General features: G+C 40.8%; 1 long non-coding RNA gene across 1 annotated transcript; it reads right to left on the bottom strand.

The window, feature by feature from the left end:
- Positions 1–13,495: 13,495 nt before the first annotated feature.
- Positions 13,496–18,138, bottom strand: LOC121688412. The gene is made up of 3 exons (XR_006024576.1): positions 17,682–18,138; positions 15,146–15,250; positions 13,496–13,638 (listed from the first exon to the last, which is right to left on the bottom strand). It is a non-coding gene; the product is annotated as an uncharacterized LOC121688412 (long non-coding RNA).
- Between the last annotated feature and the right edge of the window lie 5,461 nt (positions 18,139–23,599).

Consider the following 23,599-nt stretch of genomic DNA (forward strand, 5'->3'; position numbering starts at 1 on the left):
CGTGTCACACTGTTCGCCAACAGCAACATCCATCTTCTTTGTTTTCAAGTAGCAGGGAATTCAAGCTAAACCGTTGCAACTCTAACATCAATCATTATGTTAAGCCCGCCTAACGATTTCATTGGCCTGATAGAAGTTTAATTTTTCCAGCTCACAAGCCAACGGAGAGTTGCTGGACTAGCTGCCGCTAGGGTGTGTCTATTTCAGGCTAAAGAAAAGTACTAGATTAGTAATCTCTCCATTTCTCCTTAGTGAACACTCCCTTGCCTTAGAAATCGGAAGACACAGGCAAACCTGGCTTCCTAGGGAGGAAAGGCTGTGTTTGCAGTGCAGTGAGGGAGTAGTAGAACACGAAAAACACTTCCTCACTGAATGCAGTACATTCAGCACAGCCAGGAACCAACATTTCCATCAATTCAGCCAAATTATACCTCAATTTGAATGATTAGAAAAAGACAAGCTCCCATATGTATTGAGAGAGCACACACGTTTTGTAAAACTAGCTGCACAGTACCACTTAACATGTCATAAATTGAGGAAGTGAATGACCCACATTGTGACATACTTTACTTTCTATCAATAATCAATACCCATGATAGCACATTGATAACTATATGCAGTATAGTATGTAATACTGTACCATTATAAGCTTAATTTATTATTCTCTATTTTTAAATGTTTAATTATTTTTATTTGTTCTCTATATATATATTTTTAACAGATATTGTAGCGGTGTTGTTTTGTTATATGGCAACACTACTTCATTGAGTAATGCCAATAAAGCTCCATTGAAATTGAAAATTGAGAGGGAGAGAGAGAGAGGGAAAGAGAGAGGCTTAACACTCCTTTAATAAAATGTGTATTTAGATATATTTATCTCATACAATAACATCCACAAGTTTTACATTCTCAAGCTAAAAACACATTGACCATAATCCTGACCACTACATATTTTGAAAGCTGCTTGCACATTCTCCCCACCCTGACACTGCAGGCCTCTCATGCTGTAAAAAACCCCACATCGGCTTATAATCTGCATATTTAGTTTTCATTCTACCACCCACCATCACCCTGAAAACCTCCACAGGATTATCTGAAGCAGAGAGAGAGAGGGAGAGAGAGAGAGAGAGACAGCGAGAGAGATACAATATACGTAACGCTGGAGAAGTGGATGATGCTTATGTTGAAGTCAGGGACTGCAAAATAAATGTATTGTTCTACCAGAAACACTCGGGAGACAGAAATAAAATGAAAGAATTTTAATCCTGAATAAGATATACGGAACAATATAAAAACGTGAGATCAATAATGAGATGAATATTGTAACAGTCTTTGGCGTAGGCCCCAGTCCATAAATCGGCAAACAGTGCAGGGATATACCCCCGATCTAGCGCTAAGGTGATAGTCAATTTGTTGCTACCTGATGAAAAGGGTTGTGTCCGGTGTGGAACAAGAAAGCTAGTGTAACAGCAGGTAGTCCAGGTGTGCTTTAGCATTGGCAGAGATGCAATTATGCCAATATGAAGTCCACGTTTCATCAAGATGGTCTGATTGCCACACCAGAGAGGCTGTTGGAGACCGCCAAGGGACTGTTTTGTTCCAGAGGAGACTCTCAAGAGAGACGGTGTAGAGGTACTGCCTGCCACCTCTACTGTGTGTGTGTGTGTGTGTGTGTGTGTGTGTCTGTGTGTGTGTGTGTGTGCGTGTACAGTATGGGGGAGGTGAAAGGGACGCTTGGAAGTGTGTTGCAGTAGAGGGAGGAATGGGTGTGTGTGTGTGTGTGCGGATGAGAGAGGGACGCTTGGAAGCAGGAGAGGGAGGAATGGGAGGGACTGGGATGATGGCTGTGTGATGAACAAAGACAAAGGGGTTGAGTGTGTGTGTGTGTACGTGTGTGCGTCTGTGTGTGCGTGTGTGTGCTCTGCTTACCAAAGAAACCAGCCTGGTTCTCTGCATCTTTGATCACCACGTCACTGCCTTCTCATACGCACACACATACACACACACACACACACACACACACACACACATACACACACACACACACACATACACACACACACACACATACACACACATACACACACACACATACACACACACACACATACACACACACACACACACACACACACACACACACACACACACACACACACACACAGAGAACCAGCTCTGCTCTCCTATGGCTGGAGTGGAGTGTATCTTCTGCCACGTCTCTGCTTCGTTCTGCATGCTGCAGAAAGGAGTGCTTGTTGTGTTGTTGATGCATCTCCATCCAAGTGTGCAGGATTAATATTTCATAGACTTAGAGTGTTATTGATGTGTGATTAAAGCTTGTAGATTATTGACAAAAGCCTAACGGCCCAAAACTCATTCTCCCCATCTCTCACCCTCTCTCTGTCTTTCTCTCTCTCTCTCTCCCACACACACACACACACACACACACACACACACACACAAACCCTGAGAGCAATAAGATTCCCTTTAATAATGCTTGCAGTTGTTCTCATGCATAATCATAAACGCGATGCCTCCGCCTGTCTCTGACAGCTCAGCTGTCAAAGTTCAAAGCCCATCTTCCGCGCGTTTGTTACTTTGTTTGTTTGCTTATGTGTTGGCAGCGTTTGCCTGCGGCTCTTTGAAGCCGCGGGAATGCCGTGATGCCCCAAAGTCAAAAAGGAACGGCGCTGGACGGAATGCGGTTTCGAGAATGCGCAGAAAAGGAGAAAGAAAGAAAACGTGTGCACATGAAAAAAAACAAAAACAATAAACAACAAAAAATAAATAAATGCATGCATTTATGAAAGAGGATTGAAGGTGCCTGATGTTGTATTATTTATGAGTGTAGTCAGGAAGATCATTCTATTCGAGCAATGAGCAGCATTTTGCGAAGGAGCTTGGTTCAATTCAAAAGTTGGAGGGCTGTGTAGTTTTCAGAAGAGATGGGGGTTGTTAGGGTAACTTTTGTTAGCGATCCTGGCGTTATCAGTTTTCTGCTGTGTCATCATTTTGATCGATCATTCTTTTTCCCCTGAAAGCATTGTTCAGAAACAGAGTACTAGTTAGATTTCCAAGTCATCATCATGAGATGTAGGCCCTATGTCAATATGCACACACACACACACACAGACACACACATACTAATTAGATTGTCTAGAGGGCATCAAAGTCTGGATGGCTTTACATTTTTTAAAATTTTAATGAAAATAAAACTGAGGTCATAAGTCTTTCGGCCCAGTGCTGCTTGTAACACACAGGGTGACTTAAGCGCCCCCTTGAGCCATTTGCTAAAGATACTAAAAAACCTTGGTGTAATTTTAGACTGTAATTTTAAAATGGAGAAACAGATAAACACAGTAGTAAGAGCTAGCTTCTTCCAGTTAAGGCTTTTATCCAAAGTTAAGCCCTTCTTATCCCTTTAAAAAAACTTTGAGATGCTATTCATGTCTTTGTATCTTCCCGTCTAGATTATTGCAACGCCCTATATGCGGGCGTTAGCTGTTCCTCTTTATCCCACCTTCAACTTGTTCAGAACGCTGCAGCCCGCCTCCTAACCAAAACATGAAGGTGCGAGCATGTTACACCAGTGCTTGCAGCCCTTCACTGGCTCCCTGTCCGTTTCAGAATACATTTTAAAATTCTTTTATTTGTTTTTAAATCTTTACATGGTCTGGCCCCACTGTACATATCGGGATCTCCTGAAGGTGCAGACATCCTCTAGGGCTTCGAGGTCTGCTGACCAACTCCGGCTTGTTGTGCCTCATTCTAGGCTAAAGAGCAGAGGGGACCGGGCTTTTGCGGGGATTGAACCAAAGCTCTGGAACGAGCTGCCCCTACATATACGCCTGGCTCCGTCCTTGAGTGTTTTTAAATCTCACCTAAAAACCCATTTTTATGCCCTGGCGTTTAACACAGTCTGATTGTCTTATTTATTATTATTTGTTTGTCTTCCTATAAATATTGTTATCCTCATTTTTTTTTTTTGTCTACCAAGTCATACTAACTTGCCTGTCCAGCACTTTGGTCAGCTGTTGTTGTTGTTTTTAAAGTGCTTTATAAATAAACGTGACTTGACTTGACTAAGAGAGAAAAGAAAAGAAAATCCATGAACAATTATGTGGTTGGCATCCTGTCAGAAATACCTCCATTTACTGAAAGAAGTCAAATAACGAGAAACACACATATTTGATCTATTTTGAGTTTTAAAACATGGTTTATTCAAGAGGTTTGGGCTCTCTGTGCTGTGTGTGTGTGTGTGTGTGTGTGTGTGTGTGGTGTGCCTCTGTCCAGCACAGATGGGGAAGCACAGCTGGTGTTCCCCTGTGTGTGTGACTGGTGCCAGAGGAGAAGATACTGGTGTTTAATATATGCTTGGACACACCACACATACACCCTGACACAGACACACACACACACACACACACACACACACACACACACACACACTTTCACTAAGGGGGTTACCCCTGTGTAACTCATGACTAAAACATTCTGCCTTCAAATACACCCAGGGAGAAGAGTGACCAACAAGGATTTGTGTGTTTGTGCAGGTTTGTGTGTGTTTGGAGATTTGTGTGTGTTTTTGCATGTTTGAGTGTGGGTATGTGTAGATTTGTGTGTGTGTGTGTGTGTGTGTGTAGATTTGTGTGTGTTTTTGCATGTTTGTGTGAGGGTATGTGTGTGTGTGTAGATTTGTGTGTATTTTTGCATGTTTGTGTGAGGGTGTGTGTCTGTGTGTGTGTGTTTTTGCATGTTTGTGTGTGTGTGTGTGTGTAGATTTGTGTGTGTTTTTGCATATTTGTGAGGGTGTGTGTGTGTAGATTTGTGTGTGTTTTTGCATGTTTGTGTGAGGGTGTGTGTGTAGATTTGTGTGTGTGTGTGTATGTGTGTAGATTTGTTTGTGTTTTTGCATGTTTGTGTGAGGGTGTGTGTTTGTGTGTGCAGATTTGTGCTTGCTTGTGTGTCTGAGTGTATATTCAGTGTCTTTGGGCTGTTGATTAGGCAAATAGAACTGAATAAGAAATGTAATTGATGGGTTTATTTCTCTATCGGTTTCTTTCTCTTTCCCCCTCTCCTTCCATCCCTTCTTTCTCCTCCTCCTTTCCTCCAGATGGTACCCTCCACTGTGCCTGGATCAGTTTCATGGCTCTGGTGAGTTTGCAGCTGTTGTGTGTGTGTGTGTGTGTGTGTGTGTGTGTGTCTACATCTGAGCAAGTGTGTGCACATGTGCATGTTCAACCTCCTTGCTCATGCAGTCACATTCACACTAGGGCTGGGATAAACAATTATTTTTTAAACGATTAATCTAGTGAGTATTTTTTCGATGCATCGATTAATCTAACGATTTATTTTTTCAGTCCGATTTGATTTCGATTCGATTATCTCCTCATTAATTGACTAATAGGAACTTATACATGTTTATTTACATATCAAATGATTAATGAATTAAACATGAATAATTCTTTAACATTGCAATATATGTTTATTGCTCTTAAGATTCCAAAATAAAAGACTATACAAGTGCAAAGTAATGCATTCTTAGTCAGAGGTAGCATTCAATAAAGTTCAGTAGTGTAGGTCTAATTGAGTGCCTGTCACTTTAAGACGTGAGAGAATCCTTGCAATTAACATTAACACAGTTAAAAGCTGCTGATGTGTGGATGCAATTCATAACGTAGTAAGTTCAAATAATGGTTCGTACTTCTCCTTGGGACAAGCACGTTTGAGTCTTGGAAAACACCTTTCCATTTACATCGGGATTTTGCAAACATTCAGAGTCAATAAAATGTGCCCTGCATGAGTAACGAAATACAAGCAGCTGTAAGTAAGCATGCTAAACTTGACATCCAAACAGTATTCTAACGTTAGCTTTGAGATACTGCTTGATTGCATACTGTAACTTAACTTTAGTCTCCTCAATGTACTATGTTGTGATAAGACCTTAGCAGAGTTTACTTTAACTTTAATGCAGCAGTTTTGAACAAATTTGCGCAGCATGGTCACGATGCTAAACGGATTTAATAGCAATTTAGCCCACTGTGTTCTATGCAGTGCTTCTATGTGGCAATAACAATCCTTCAACAATCGTGAATATTTTGTTAAATGCACATGCAGAGGTGGAGCAGCGGGCTCGTTACGAGAGAGAGCGGGCGGGGCGAGGAAAGGCTGCGTGAGTAAAAAGTGCAGCAATGAAATTATTTTATCTTTAATTTAAATAGTAGGCCTACAACATAGAACATCAATGTGTGCTGGAAGGTTTTGATTTTGTGGCGCCCAGCCACAGATTAGTCAACGTATGGAAAACACTGAAGGTGTAAAATTAAAAATATTAAGCACACGTTATGCTTGACAAATCGACGCGCATATTTTGTGTCGACGTCATCGATTACGTCGACGCGTTGTCCTAGCCCTAATTCACACACAGAACTGTAGGCTGTGTGTGTGTCTGTAGTGGTAATTTCTACTTGAGTCAAGTCACACACACACACACACACACAGTCATACATACACTCCTGTGGTTTCTTCCTCACACGCGAGCAGAGATCTGACGATCCTCAGTAAGACATCATCAAAGTAACTTGTGAACCCTTCAAACACACTTAATCTCCATGTCACACACACTAACGGCTCCATTAACACACACACACACACACACACACACACACACACACACACACAGATAGATCAGCTCTGGCTGTGAGGTCAGGTAACTGCTTGGCTCTTTTAGCTACTGGGATGAAAGACTGCAGCTCTCCCAGTGTTATTTAAAGAAACACACTGACCTCTCATGCTGTGTGTCACTTTGTGCAGTGTGTGTGTGTTCACGTGATCTGTCTGTGTGCTTGACAAATGCAATTGTGTGTGTGCGTGTGTTCGGTGTGTGCGAGTGCAACTGCGTGAGTTTGTGCATTTATGTGTGTGTGTAAGAATGCCATTTGAGTACAACTGTGTGTGTTCGTGTGTATGCAAGTGCAATTGTGTGTGTGTGTGTTTGCCTGTGAAGGTGTGTGCGTGTGTGTGTCTACATGTGTGGGAGTTTGTGTGAGTGGGTGTTAATGTGTGTAACGTGTACAACATAATTCAAGCTGTGTGTATATGTGTTCATGGAAATAGTATGCATGTTTTTTTACATTTATACATGTGAGTGAGAACACAGTCTGTGTGTATTCATATGTGAGTTTGTGTGATATGTGCGTTTACATTTTTACATGTGAGTGAGAACACAGTCTGTGTGTATTGATATGTGTGTTTGTGTGTATGCATATATGAGTTTGTATGTGACATTTACATTTTTACATGTGAGTGAGAACACAGTGTGTGAGTGGGTGTTAATGTGTGTAATGTGTACAACATAATTCAAGCTGTGTGTATATGTGTTCATGGAAATAGTATGCATGTTTGTTTACATTTATACATGTGAGTGAGAACACAGTCTGTGTGTATGCATATGTGAGTTTGTGTGTGAGATACCTCTCAAATTCCCCCACCATTTCTGGGTTTCTGTCTTTGCTGTTATTTAAGCATTATGGAGAGCATGTGGAAGACTTAAGAAGTCAACAGAAGCATTAATTTGTGCGTAAAATGTGTGTGTGTGTTTGGGTTATGTGTGTGTATTGGTCTGTGTGTGTGTGTATGTGTGTGTGTGTGTGTGTGCTTGTGCAGATTTGCTGTTTGTGTGTATCTGCTATTTATTCCTACGGTCTGTGGCTCCCTCCTGGGCTAACTGGACCGAAAACTTGCCCCTGACTGTGCTTAACACAACTTCTTTACTCTCAGATATGTGTGTGTGTGTGTGTGTGTGTGAGAGAGAGAGTGTGTGTTTATGTCACAACTTCATATCTCATAACTTGTGCTCTGAGCACAGCACACATGCTCAGATTAACACCTGCACGTGTATGTGTATGTGTGAGAGAGAGAGATACAGAGAGAAAGATATAGATAGTTATGTTCATGTGTGTGTGTGTGTGTGTGTGTGTGATAGAGAGAGAGATAGAGATAGTTCTGTTCATGTGTGTGTGTTTGAGAGAGAGAGAGAGAGAGAGAGAGAGTTTATAGGTGTGACTTTATGTCTGTGTCTGTGCAAGAGAGGGAGAGAGATTAGTATTGTATAAGTATAAGTATATAAATATATATACTCTTTTGATCCCATGAGGGAAATTTGGTCTCAATCTGTGAATTAGTGAAACACACTGCACACACAGTGAGGTGAAGCACACACTAATCCCGGCGCAGTGAGCTGCCTGCAACAACAGCGGCGCTCGGGGAGCAGTGAGGGGTTAGGTGCCTTGCTCAAGGGCACTTCAGCCGTGGCCTACCGGTTGGGGTTCGAACCGGCAACCCTCCGGTTACAAGTCCGAAGCGCTAACCAGTAGGCCATGGCTGCCCCAAGGGGGCAGTTATGTTGTTATGTGTGTGTGTGTGTTTGTCTGTATGTGAGTAGTTAGATCACCAGGCGTCCGTGCCGCTGACAGGAAGAGAAATGACTTCCTGTGAGGGATGAGAGTAAAACGATTCACCCTGGAACCATGGACAGCCTCTCTCTGGACTCCAGGGGAAATGCTTAGTAACCGACAACTAATTATTTTCCTGTCGCCACAAGGATGTCATCCTGCTATGTGTGTCTTTGTGTGTTTGTCTCTATCTCTCTGTGTTTGTGTGTGTGTGTGTGTCTTTCTGTCTCTCTCTCTATCTGTGTTTGTGTGTGTGTGTGTATCTTTCTCTCTGTGTGTGTGTCTTTCTGTCTCTCTCTCTCTCTGTGTGGGTCCACCTTCTGCCATGTGTGTAGGTGTTTATGTAGTTTTGAATGTTGGGAACGTGCACATTGGACAGGGTACAGAGTTGCATGCTGGGATATAGGTCCATTAAGGTACACCATATTCTAAATGCCCCCCCCCCTTTTCATTCAGAATAAGGAAAGCCTAAAAACATTTATGAACGTTAACAATACTGTTACATTATGCAACACCACCACATACTCAAGACATACAAAACCATAGACATTTGCGGAATGAGTGCTATGAAAATACATACCTACAGACATTAGATCCACCCACTTTTGCACACATTAAGACAGCAACATTTCACTATAAAACACACACTCATGTTCATGCACATAAACATGCACACACACACACACAAACACATCTGTAGCAATTATACTCACTTTGAAAGCTCATTATACTTTAGCTATTATTTATATAAAGTTGTTTTAGTTCTATTATTTGTTCTTATCTTAATGAAAGAAGATAGACAGAAACTAATGCTGTTGCTGTTATCAGAAGGGTTTAACCTGTGTGGGTATGAAATTAAATTTGCATTAGTGAGGTTAGACCATTTCATTACAAATCAAGATCAACATCATTCCACGATCACCATCATCATCATGTGGTGTATGTCTTCTAAAATGTGTATGTGCCTGAGTGATTTAGTTGTGTATGTGGACTTATATGTTGCTTGAGTGTGTGTGTGTGTGTGTGTGTGTCTGTGTGTGTGTGTGCATGTGCTTGTGTTTGTGTTTACAGAGTTTAAGTGTGTTTCCCTGCTCTGGATTCAGAGGCCCGTAAAGCATATTACCTTTGCTTATCAACTCCCTTTTCAATTACAGTCTTATCGAGAACAATCATCTTTATTTGCCCTGCACGCCATGTTTTTCCTCTGATACACGCAGCCTAGTGGAGCAAGGGATTTTCTCCTTTATCAGTCTACACTCCCTTGCTCCCTCTCTTCATCTCCACCTTTCTCTATCCCAGCATGCATCACTCCAGACCTCTTTACAGCACTTTTTATTTTTTTTAAAGGGACACCAGGCGTTTTCGTGTTAATTAATCATCTTTGTAAGTCGGTATATGGTGAAATGACTCAGGCGAATGAAGGCTCTCTCGCCCGCCCCTACTGCCTGTAGGAAGAATATCCCACTTGCAAGTTCGGTGTATCCTACCCACCGACCGAATCAGGATCAGTTTACAGCACAGAGGCAGGCTAACGAAACGCTAGAGATCGTTGCAAACGTGTGTATAATGGCAGAGCCGGCGAAGAAGCAGCGAAGACGCAAAGAAAAGGAAAAGAGCTTCAGACCGAGCGAAGGGGGAGTTTCATAGAGAAAAAGCATCAGGCTTGCCTGGTGTCCCTTTAAATAAGAGAGCTGTTGTTGTCAGCAGCTGTGTCCACTCCGCACATAACACCCCCTTCTGCTGTGTTGCGTTATGTAGCTGCTAATGCTATATTTGCGATTTGATGTAGCTGCTGTGTTGCGTTAGCTGCTAAAGCTATATCTGCTGTTTGATGTAGCTACTGTGTTGCGTTATATAGCTGCTAAAGCTATATGCTATTTGGTGTAGCTGATGTGTTGCGTTATATAGCTGCTAAAGCTATATCTGCTATTTGATGTAGCTGATGTGTTGCTTTCTAAAAGTTGTCTTCCGTCTAGTTACTAAAGTTGTCTCATTTATGCAGTCCTTAAAATTCATCCACATCTGATTTAGCCACTCCAGCTAAAACTAACTTCTACGTAGTCAATTAAAGCAGGAAAATCACTTGTGATTTGATGCAGATTTAGCCAGTCCCACGCAGGGCAAACTGAAAGTCAGAGGAAGAGAGTGATGAAATCGGCTATACTATACTATACTATAAAACTATATGTCAACCAATCTGTGTTGTGGAGCATACGGTGTGGAACATACTGTTCCAACTCATCCTTCAGGCACACACAGTTCCTGCTTGACTCATGCCTGCACTTAGACTTCTGCATGATGTGATGATATGCAAGGCATCTCAGGAGTGAGGGTGCTCATCCGGTCAGCACTTTAAGGACCAATCAATGGGCCTTGTGCAAGAAGAGATGTACAAACGTGTTTCCTCTTATTTTTGTTTGTATCAACATTTATTTTATTACATTCAATTCTGGGATTTAGCAAAGTTTTTCCTTGCTGCTGGGTTTGAAAATATAAGGCTGCACAAGGTCCCCTTGAGGCATGAGGGCTAGTGTTGTGTCTGTTTGTGCGCCGCTGTGTCATGAGAGCTAGTGTTTGTGTCTGTATGTGGCATGATGACTACTTTTTCACGGTTCCCACGGGTCCTTGAAATCCTTGAAAGTTTGTGAATCTGAAAAAAATAAATAAAAATTCAAGGCCCTTGAAAGTTTTTGAAAACAGACATAAATAAATGGAGGTCCTTGAAAGTCCTTGAATTTCTTTTTGAGGAAAAAATTCCATAAAATTCCGTCCACTTATTAACATGTTTCCATTATTTTGCCACCACTTTTGTCGAAATCAGGCATATCCTATGCGCATGCCTGATTTACTTTGGTTAGAACTACACGGCCAGCGTGATTTATGCGTGTTACCCGTGTGTAGATTTTGTTGCCCAAATATTTAATTTAACATATTGATGAATAAACCAACAGCTTCATGGTAATGAATTTAACTTGTTTAAGAAAAGTTTATTTCTGCAAAATACAAACATGAAAAATAGAATAAGCCTACCATCTGTCATATGACCAAAAATAAAAGAAAACTGTATGTGGTATGAGAGCTAGTGTTTGTGTCTATATTTGCCCCATTGTGGCAATGAAGACTAGTGTTCGTGTCTCTATGTGTCATGAGAGCTAGTTTTTGAGTCTGTATGTGGCATGAGGGCTAGTGTTTGTGTCTATATCTGCCCTGTTGTGGCATGAGGGCTGTTTGTGTCTATATCTGCCCTGTTGTGGCATGAGGGCTGTTTGTGTCTGTCTCTGCCCCTCACTCGATTCAGGTAGCAATACCCCACCTTCCTCCTGTCTCATTTTTCCGCTAGACTCCCATCAGATGTGCCCACATTAGATCCTAGTTGACTAGTTTCCATACTGGGTTTAGCCACTGAATCCTTTAACCAGTGTTTCAAAATGTATTCCACTGAATGGATGTTCTATCTGTTCTGTCTTGTCCTTTAGGCCTACATGTATCTTCATTAGCTGCCCTTCATGAAATGATACCATTAATTAACTCACCAGAAACACAGTGGAGAAACGCCTGGTTAGGAGTCTGCCAGCCCATCTGGACTGGAAGAGTCTAAATCTGTACAAAATATGCAATAACAACTCCAAATGTATTGCCTGTTATTACTATGCTAGTGTGGGTACCTGATCTGCATGGGTTACCAGATCTGCATGATTACGTCACAAAATACATAAAATACATTCTGATTGGTCTATTTGCCGTTGCACTTCCAGAATTTCATTGGTCAGAATGTTGTTTGCTGTTCGATAATTCGCCTGAGTTTATTGTTTTCTGTTGAAGGACCCAACGTACAGGAAGGAGCCAAGTGTCTTTGAAATATTGAACTAGCCGACAAGCCGCTCAAACACCGATAGGCCTACCTACCGTTTTTGTAATATAAACAAATTAAATAATAAATAAAAAAATTGCAAACTTCTAGACTGTCAATCCTTGAAATACAGAACTACCAGCTAGCCACCAAACATCGATGTACTGTCTTACTTATAGGAACGTCACCTTTTATCAACCATCCAGTATTTCCAACCTCTTAGTGTAGACTATATGTCACTTAATAGCTAGCCATCAAACATCGATGTATGTATTTCCAACCTCTTACGTGTGTCACTTAATATTCATTTCTATACAAACCAAGACGGTGGATTACTAAAGAAACGCAAGCACCCACACCATAGGTGTATCTAAATTAGCTATGTACCAACAAATACATGTTACCGTAACTCAAAAAGCTGTAAACAGTGTTGAAGGCTGTGTGTACAAATCCGCTTGGAGCTCTAGTGGAAATTTGAATTGCGAACTTCTAGCCTGTCAATCCTTGAAATACAGAACTACCCAGCTAGCCACCAAAACATGCAGTTTTACCTACCATTTGTAATTTAAAGAAAACATTTGTTGCAGTAGGCTCCTAAATTGCAAACTTTTAGCCTGTTAATATATACGGCTCTTCTATTTCTTATCCTGCACTGCCACCTAATTATATATATATATATATTTATCGCTTACAGCCCTAGAAGAAACATATTTATGATCCGAAAACATTCGTCAGTGAATCTTTATGGGCACAACCCTCCTACCTGACATGAGGTTAAAACGAGACCCTCGATATATCGGACATTACAATTTCTGAAATATGTTTACATGCAAACTACTGTAAACATTGACGTCGTTAACCCTTGACAAAACCAAATCAGACTAAAGAAATTGACGAGCTATACATGTGTGAATAAAATGGACAGCAAATTAAATTCATTTCTGTGAATCTTACTTTAAGTACCATTAGTTTAAATCAATGTTTTCTTAAGTTTAAACACGCCACTCTTGTAATACTATAATGTCTAGGCTAGCTTTGTTTGCTTCTAATTAAATATACATTTCTAAAATACATAATTTCTAATATCAGCTGATTACACACATAAACAGTAAAATTAAGCTTGTCCATACATTTGGAAATCCATTACCACAAATGACAAACAAAACAATTCCAGAGAAAACAGTGGACATGTTTATTAGTGTCTAAAGTGTTCCACAATGTGTGTTGCATCTTGTAAAGATATTCATTAAGAGAAATCAAGTTTCAGTGTCCATGTCTGGTCGGTGCCAGTCCAAAGGTAGATCACCGTCTCACTGTCCATTGAGGCCTGTCAACCTGTGAAAATAAAACCAACAATCAGTGTTTTAAACCGGTTTTAAAAACTGTGGAAGAACTTTAGTTTAAAGGTCTATAAATACTGAGAGTCTGAAATAAGTCTGAAATAAGGTTTTTGTCTCTTTAGTAGTTTATTAATCTCTGTGCAAAGAGGTCTCATAACAGTGTTTCCTCTACGCTTATTTCAGCATGGCAGCCCACCACGGTTTTATTAATACCGCCATGGTATCAGAATCAGGGCAGACGCACAATGTAGCTGCAGTTGCTTTTTAAATAATCCTGCCGACGTATCCTCCCCTACTGGCTGCCGCTCACATTGCAATTTAACAATAAGTAGCCAAAAACTAGTCAGAGGTGTCTCATGGACCGTCTAGTTTCACTTCACATATTATATATTGTATTGATGTAACCTATTTAAAACATTAACTTTCTTCTCAGTGTTTCCTCTTCATTTAGCGGTGCCACTGCTTCAGAATTAGGGGAGACGCAAAATATTGTCTGGAAGCATATGCTAAATGCCCTCCGCTGGCTGCTGAAAATTGCAGTTTAACAATAAACAGCAATTCTAATCCGAGGTAGGCTACCTGTCTAGTTTTATTCCATAAATATATTGTTTTTATAGACGTTAGTGGCATACGCTATCAAGAGCTCCCATGTGCTACGCATGTTTGTCAACATCGCACAAAACTTAATTTCTGTCATAAACGAAGTAAGCTTTGGGAAATCCCATTCAAGTCAATGGAGCGTTCTACTTGCAAATAATAATAACTTCTACAAAAACTGCATTGAGTCGACGAAGAAGCATAAATCAGCCTTTAGGAATACTCTTACTAGGTCTATTATTCATATTAAAAAACATATCTTCAGAACATTAGCTTTGCCCAGTGAGTTGAGATGACACTACTTCTTCAAGAAAGTCATCAGATAACTTCTTAAACTGACTTTCTAAGTTTTCACAGAGATGAATACCTCGGTAGTTCTGAGAGACTCAGTCTCTCTTTGCTCTTTTTACTAGAGATGCTCCGATCAGCATTTTTGGGGCCGATCACCAAAGTCATGATCTGCCGATTGCCGATCACAGAATGGCAGGGGAATGGGAATCTTTTATCTATAATCTAGCAGAAGAAAACCTTTCTGGGATCATAGAGGAGATAAGTGTCTTGCAATGTTCATTAATGATTTTAGTGAGGACTAGGGCCTACTGACAGACGTAACATGAGCTAGCCTAGCGGGATAGTTAGCAAGGAGCTCTCTCCAGATGTAAAAGTTTGCCATGGTTGCATAGTAGATTTGCGTAAGCGCAAAGTGGTTCACTGTGTGTGGGTGTGTGTCTGCGTGAGGCTATGTTCAATTCAACTCGGTAGCTTATCCGTCTGGTCAATATCCTCGCATTCACGCCACTTCAATCGGAGCATCACTACATTTTACATCAAATTATGGTGCCAGTTAACCTCCATACTCCATGGGAACATGAAAGTAAGACTTGTATAGTTGAAAGCCCACTCACCACATCAAGGTGCAGGCCGCGAGTGGGGTGTTAGTAGGACAAGACACCTGTCTCTGCCGGGAGTAATGCGGAGTGAATGCTGAAGGTGGTCTTTTTCGTTGAGGCCTGACGGACAACAAAGAACAAACAAAGAACAACAAAGGACAAACAAAGTTAGGACAATCATTGACAAGGACATACAAACTTCACAAGGACATACATAGAAAAGCATGACCATTGCTGTGTATAACATACATCGAACTAGAACAGGAAGTTTTCATGTGTTATCATGTTTATGATTAAAATGTATTCGCTGACACTTTTGGTCCTTAATAGTCCATATTTTTGGTCCATAATTCTCTGTTTCAGTTGGTTTCACCTAGCTTGAGTTACCAGGCAGCCACAGCTCTACAGTCGTGGGGCATAAACATGGGGGCTCATGCTGTGGCTGCCTGGTACAGCTATGCGAAAATCGAGTGTTAATATTAGAAAGAAAAAAAAAAACTATGGAAAACAAACTCTGAAGATATTGGCTATACATACAACATAGCACACACACTCATGGTGGGTTCTCTATCACCGACACAACACCAGACGGCTAGTGATAGTTCGCATGTCGCACTTGGGATCCGTAAAGGCCATCCTGCAAGCGCAACACACACAGTCAGTATAGCCCAATTAAACCTGGAATATAAAAACGCGACCTGCTCTGACCTACTCAGTGTTTCCTCTAAAAAAAAGGTTACAAGGCTACAGTATGACAAAAACTGGGGGTCGGGGGTGTCACTCCCGGGATTAAAAAAAAAAAAAATTCTAGTTGCTAATCACACCATTTAACGCAGGGCTCGAATGATCTTTTTGTCTTTAAGGGGGTCTCTCTATCTCATAAAAAGTTGGCACACCCCACGCATAGCCTAACAAGGCGATACAATGAAATAGCCTAGGCGCAAGTGGTTTTAAACCAAAGTGCTTTTGCGCAGTACAGTATGCGCACGGTAGGCCTAGGCTTTACCTTGACACACGCACACAACAGACATAGATTTTTCATAGAAATTGATTACTTTTAATTAATTTCAACATATTATTGATTATAAAAGTCCATATCTCATTTCAATTTCACAATACAACGAAATTGACTAAACGATTTAGTCTGTGCCATTCTCAATTTCACAACGTAACTCATTTAAACCAGACCACCGTCTCAGATAGGCTATCCTCAGTGTCAAACACAATAATGCATGTAGTGTAACTTATACACAGGAGAAAAAGCACTAACTGGCAGAAATGAATAAAGCCAGCCAAACTATGTTCTAGTAGGCTAATGTGTTGAACTGTGGAAAATGAATAGACAAATAATTTTGGAGTTTGCACTGAGATATTGTCAGGTAGCCATTGAATATTCCGACATCAGAGATTGCTAACAGGTGTTTCAAAATAGCTGGGAACTTTCCGGAGCTCTGAATGGCAGAGGATAGCTAGATCATCAGACAACACAATCATTGTAGGCTGCATTATGGGCCATAATTTATGGCTTTGTCAATCAACATAGAATAGGTGAAGCGCAAGTTCAACACCAAACAGGACTTTTCAGCACGTATCAAACCACGTAGGCTAGCCCAATGAACGCCTATGCAAATAGACAAAACACTCACATCAAAGCAGGGTGACTTCTTCAGATTTGCGAGTGCTGTCAAATCGATACGGTTTGCTCATATAGTCTAGTGGTGTGGTGGTGAAGTGTCATGCTGCATTCAAGAGCGTAGTGTAGGTCTACGTCCTGTAGTAGCCTATATTTTAATTTAACGTCTTTAATGGTAAGAGATTGCACAGAGATGGATAATGAGCGGTTGTTTAAGATTAAATTACAATGCCAGACACCTTCAGATATGAGAGACCCCCTCAGGTTTTTGACTTTGTTGCTTTCATGGGAGCCAGTCCTCACTCTATGGGAGCTCGGCTCCCTCTGGCTCCCACGTAATTCGAGCCCTGATTTAACGTGACTTGAGAGGGACAGGATTCAAGACTCTATCTTCTGTTTGGCTCACGTCACGTTAACCCATGCATTAAACCACATGTCACTGCTTGAACATACCGGTAGTTAACGTCGACAATGGAGAAAACGCTTAGCTTACTCCGTTTTATGACAGAAATTAACTTTGGTGCCAACATGTTGTAGAAACACAACCCACAACACTGCCTTTATTTGGTGCAAATCTCCTTTACTTTCGTGGGTTAGGCTACAGTCCGCTATTCACTAGGCTCACCGCAAGTGCATACACAATGTTTTTGGCCAAGTTTTGCTTTAATCCAATTTACCTTCGCTTCTACCATTCGTTGCTTTTTTTTCCTGTGTCGAATTGCGATTGAGTGCGCATCTAATGTAACAGTGGTGTCTCCGCGGAGTACTTTCAATACGATCTGCATTTCCTCTCCCGATACACGTAAAAAAACTGATGGACTGATTAACGTTGTTTTCATGAGAGGACGTGATAGTTGTGTAACAACTTGATGTTATCAAGCAATTGTTATGGTAAATTCAAGTAATTCATGTACTTACCTTGATTGATGGAGAGTTGTTGTTAGCTGGAGGGTGGTGATCTGCTGTTTCCCAAGACAAGGTGATATCCAAGAGTCGTTTTTCAAGAAAATATAGCTTCTGGCTGAGGATTGCTTTTGACAATGGAAGTGCTACTCTGAGAGCGGCAGGAAGAATAAACTTCTGCTGCAGTTATACTTATATGATGTTTCCACTAGCATATGAGCTAGTTTACGGTTGATTTCACTACTGTCAAACAGCAATGCAATAGCATTACACTTAAGAAACATAAAAATAGATCAAAGTATATTTCCCGCGATTACGGCGGGGTTAATCAGACAGCGTTGTTTGCAGTTGTAGGTGACGTCACACAAACCAGCCAATCACACCACTGTTGCTGTGAAAGGGTCCACTTTAAATATTAAAACTTTTACCTCAGGCATCGCTTGAGCAGCTACGCTTCAAACCCAGCCGAATTCTACTCTGGACTTTGGACGAATGAGGTGGCGTCACATCATCTATTATGACGTAATCATGCAGATCAGGTACCCACACTATCACTAGTATGCTATTTTATAGTATTTTCCAGGGCTGTAGTCAAGACCACCTTTGTCGAGTCCAAGACAAGTCCAAGACCAGGACTAGTCGAGACCAAGTCAAGACCGAGTCCAAAGAGGTTCGAGTCCAAGACAAGACCGAGTCCAAAAAGGTTCGAGTCCGAGTCAAGACCGAGTCCAGGATAGGAAAAAAAGTCTTATGCATCACAGTATCAAGACAATCATTTTGGGTTATTATTATTATTATTATCTAAAAGCAAAAACAGTGTGAACACACCCAGGATTTGTAAGTGTAGCCATTCCCCTTCTCCAATATTATTATAGGGCTGTCAAACTATTCAAAATATATATTTTGAAATGAATTAATCTCGATTAACCGCAATTAAAAAGTTCCTAAAGACTAAAGCTTCAACATAAATCACAAAATTAATGAGTAACCACAAAGGTAAAAGTAAAACACTTTTATATTATTTAAATGATAATACTGACACAGTAATTGTGTTTTAAAGTATTCATTTCTTAAGAAATACTACACATATGATGCTGTTTAACTCATTTGTAAATTGTGCACTGTTACTTTAAGCCCATTGTGGCCACGTTCTCATAATGATCTTTTTTTTACCAGCTCCATTGAAATATAGCCTATAGCTAGTCCACAAGCTCTAATATTGTTTGTACCACATGTATTGTACAATATTAACAATGATAAGCATGATATTAAGTTGGTATAAACAGTTTTCATTCCTTTGGAAATAGAAGCATGTAATGACATGATGCTAGCTAGACATTTTCTGTTTGCAATTAAAAGTGAATGATGAGCCTGAGCCAGTCACCTAGCTATCTGAATGGAATGTGTTTCAATCGGCATAATATGTGCTTCATGTAAACAAATTATTGAAGACTTCAAGACTCACCAGTTCCATTACACAAAGGCAAAGGCAAAGACAACTCTTCATATTTTTGTCCATTTTTCAAATCACAGTGAGTGCAGCCTACATACATGTTTATAACTGGTCAGTAGTGGAAATCGGATAAATCCGCAATCTCCTCTAACCTCGTCTTTGTTGCCTTCCTTTTATAAGTTTCTTATATTAAAAAGGAGATATCAATTATCATCAACAACGACAAGCCAGCTGGAGCCTGCCAATCGTTTTCTCTCCTTCTCGTGTGCGTTCAGACGCGCTCTTAATTAAATGGAGTAGCATACGTTCAAGTTGGATCTTAATGGAGAGGAGCCGAAAAGTATCATCTTTATGTAACTGTTGCAGTTGGTGCATTTTGACATTGTAAACGTTATCTAACGAGTGAAAAGTAGTTTGCAGTAAAGCTACTATTTGGCTAAATGTTGGTTCCTCTTTATCTTCAGCTAACTCCACAGACAGTAAAATAAACTCTCAGGCTTGCGGTTTTAGGTTTTGCGGCTTCCGTTACGTGACATCAGCCCCCCACAAAGGTAAACACTATTGAGTTAATATTTTGTAACGCATTATGTATTTCAAAATGAATCGCGGCGATTAACACGTTAATTTTGATGGCCCTAAAGACACCTGGACTCGGTCGAGACCAAAAGCCATATTTGGCAAGACCAGTGGCCGAGACCGAGACAAGACCAAGTCCAAATACTAGCGAGTCCGAGACAAGTCCGAGACCATAGAAAAACGGTCTCGAGTCCGGACTCGAGTCCAAGACCGGACTCGAGTACTACAGCCCTGGTATTTTCCCACACTTTCAACTTTCTTACCCTCCACTTTCATGGGGATTACAGTTGGAGGGCTTCAGAGGAGACATTCAAATCAGAGTTCAATCCAACAGGCAATGTTTGGACTTTACCTTGTCTGGCACATTTAAATGTATTATGAACTGTTTTTAAAACATCCAAAAATTAGCCTAGAAATGACAACAGAATGTGAGGAAATGACCCTGTCATTTTCTAAAAACACCTATGCTCTGTGTTGTCCAGATAGCCCCTGAAGTTAGCATGCAAACCAGCTAGCGCTGGGCCGGTTCTCTTCTAATATCCAGGGGTAGCCGCTGTGTTACATACCATGCAAATCAACAGAACAGTGATATACGCCAGAGTTAATGACAACTGAAAGCCAACAGAATTCCACATAGCTCCTTGAACAGGAAGTCCGGCTTACCTTACAGAGAAAATGACACTGTCTCAGCATGTCTCACTGTCTCACACTCACAGGCTGTCTCAGCCTGCTTATGAATCTGAACAAAGCTCAGGCTGCTCATTGATGTTCATATGACAGTGTCTAGTTAGCTATGTCCAGTCAGGAGTACATCAAAGATATTCATTCATTTAGCCTACACTCTATCGCATGCTCAAGACGTCAGAAGAAGTCCATTATGGCTAAGCAGTCTACTGGTGGTATAAGTCCATGTCGTATCAGAATGAGGAGGTAATGGACTGTGAACCAGACGCAACTCCAACTGCAGGGTATGGACTTTAATGTTGTGTGTGCCTGCGGCAGACATCAGGAAGGGTGTGTGTGACGGTTTGAATAGCAAATCATGCATGTATGTGCATCTATCTTACTTGTGTATGTGTGTGTGTGTGTGTTGTTTTTATCATGCATTTGGTTGTTTGTGTGTGTGTGTGTATGTATATGTGTGTGCGTTTGTGTGTGTGCGTGTATTTGTGGTTGTGCGATACACACATGCCTCTGTGTGGTATATAAATCCCTTTATCACAAACCTATGGGAATCAGAGAGAAAAGAGATAAAAATCCTTTTAAAGATATTATCTATTGTTTACTGCAGCTCAGTATAGTGGCACTACCCTTGCTCTGTGTGTGTGTGTGTGTGTGAGAGAGAGTGTGTGTGTTTCAATATCTGTTGAGAGAAAGTGGAATAGAACATTATGTCCAATATTCCAATATATGGTTTAATGTTCTGCATTATGTCCAATATTCCAATGTGTGGTTTAATGTTCTGCATTTCTCATTAGTGGGTCACTTTGATACTAAAAGTATGATTCTATGTAATGACTGTATGATATCTGTACTGTCCCTGTGTATATCTGTGTGTGACTATGTATTTAGATAAGCGGGAATATTATGACTTTGCAGTGTTTCACTGTTCTGCATGGCTGCGTCAGTAGCTATCTGCTCCAGATTGCCAGGTTGCCACTAATCAGAGTCTGATTCAGTGTAGTCCACGTGAGATGGGATGACCAACGCCATCTCCCGTCAGCCTGGAAGGATACTTAAACCCTAACTATTTCCTTGTCTAGTTAGAGCAGCTGATGTATCTTTAGGTGAAGTCATGCTGTCTGTCCATTGATGCGCATCATTGTAAATAAACTCTGTTTCTGATTTTTCATACTATTGGTCTGACTGGGTCTATTAAATCTATGGTATCAAAATTACCATCAGTGTACAGTGGATACATATGGCCAAATATTTCTGTGTGTTTTGTTATAGGCATTTGTGTACATACTGTACACGTACACATATTGTGTTTGCGTTTCATGAAGTGCATATCTAAATAATATATAAATATATAAATGTGTGTGTGTGTGTTGCTCAGCCTTAGTGGTCTCCATTTTGTATGTGGTGGCCTTCAAAGTCTGCACGCTCATGCATCTGCAAGATGAAGTACTGCAGCACACACTTGAACACACCCCTCCTGACCTCTCTTCAGGGCTCGAAATTAACGATGTCCCGACGTCCCGGGGACCATAAAAAATGCTTCCGGGACACAATAGAATGATGTCTGGGACAACTCTGGGACAGTAGAAAAAATGGCAAAGCAAATTTCAAAATAGGTACTTTTTCCCTAAACTGTTCACATGGGAATCTAAACGTATCTTTCTTGTCTGAATAAAATACAGAATCTGGCCTATACAAAATTTGACCTGGCGTGACGGGCAGCTGGCAAAAGCAGCGTTAGCCAGCTGATCTGTAAAGAAATCTGTAAAGCGGTTTTGTACACGCAGCCTTACAACACTGTTTAGGCTACTGCTCTTCAAATCACTGTAGGCTACAATGTTATTTTTGGTACAAATATAGTAAGATACCCAAATGGGCTGGGTGCTTGCGTTTCCTTAGGAATCTGCCGTATTGGTTAAATGAATATTGTGACTTATAGGCCGACACAAAAGTAGGGCAAGGGCGGTAGGCCTAATGGGTCACTTTCCGATATAGAGGTTAACTTACCTAACTAGCAGGCAGGTAAATGGCATATGTTTTCATGACATTGTGAACATTTTTGACTGATAGTGTAGGCCTAAGGTTACACTGGTGTTCTAAAAAAAAACGAGATGACAGTCCTCTTTGACTAAAACGGTACGTGTTTTCTGTCATTGACAGACAAACGTCACCAATATCATGCTGAGCTAAATAGCCTACTGCAACTGCGATTTGACAAAACGATAGTGTTGCAAGGTAGCCTATAACAATGAAAACAGTTATTTAAGTTAGCATTTGACATTTCGCTGTGGCAGTTCTAAGGGGTGTCCAAACTGCGGCCATGCACTTTAATCCGGCCCGCCGAGCATTTATTAGTTTATCAAATTATTAAAATAGGCCGCTCGCTATTTTTTCCAGCAATAGACAACGTTGTGGTTAACGTTGTGGTACTGCAAACTGCTTTACACTCTTCTTAGAGAACGTTTACAATGTCAAAACAGCTTGTTACATCGAGATACATATTCTAACTACGTTTTGCTAATTCATTTAATTGGGAACGCATTTGAGGGTGACAGCGTGGCAGGAGAGTAGGCTAGCCTATCTGACAGCTTTGTGGTAATTTCCCACGCTAGGCTACTTACTGTTTTCACTGAGATCTGTGGCCATGACATCATACCAAACTGACATTGAAATTAAAGACACGTGAAAATAGATTATTGACGGAATGTTTTACAACCCTGTCCGTCAAAACGATGGACAATGAATGTTTAGTGCAACCTCAAAAAAGAGCCAAAAGCGCAATCTCTGAAAATGAGTGTGTGAAACAGCAGATGATTAATGAAATGGTGTTTAATAAATTGTTCAGAACTGACATGGTGGACCAGAACGAGTTAATTAAGTGATGCAAGTTACTGATTATTATGCTGTTTATTAAAAACAAGAACTTGAATTTGGGACACTGGTGTTTAAGTCCGGGACAGTGGCAAGTAGAATTCGGGACAGCTGCGGGACACTGAGAAAAAAAGTTAATTTCGAGCCCTGCCTCTCTTTCTTTATTCCTTTCTTACTCCCTCTCTCTCTCCTACACACACACACACACACACTCAAACACAGATGCCCAAAAATGCACTGAAACACACACAAATGCACAGATACCACCTGAAAAAAAAGAAAAGAATCGTGACACAAACTAACGGTCTCTCCTTGAAGGGGAGGTCGTGGTTCTAAGGGGGAACTGGTTACG

The sequence above is a fragment of the Alosa sapidissima genome, chromosome 17 (genome assembly GCF_018492685.1).
Source record: "Alosa sapidissima isolate fAloSap1 chromosome 17, fAloSap1.pri, whole genome shotgun sequence".
Classification (NCBI taxonomy): domain Eukaryota; kingdom Metazoa; phylum Chordata; class Actinopteri; order Clupeiformes; family Clupeidae; genus Alosa; species Alosa sapidissima.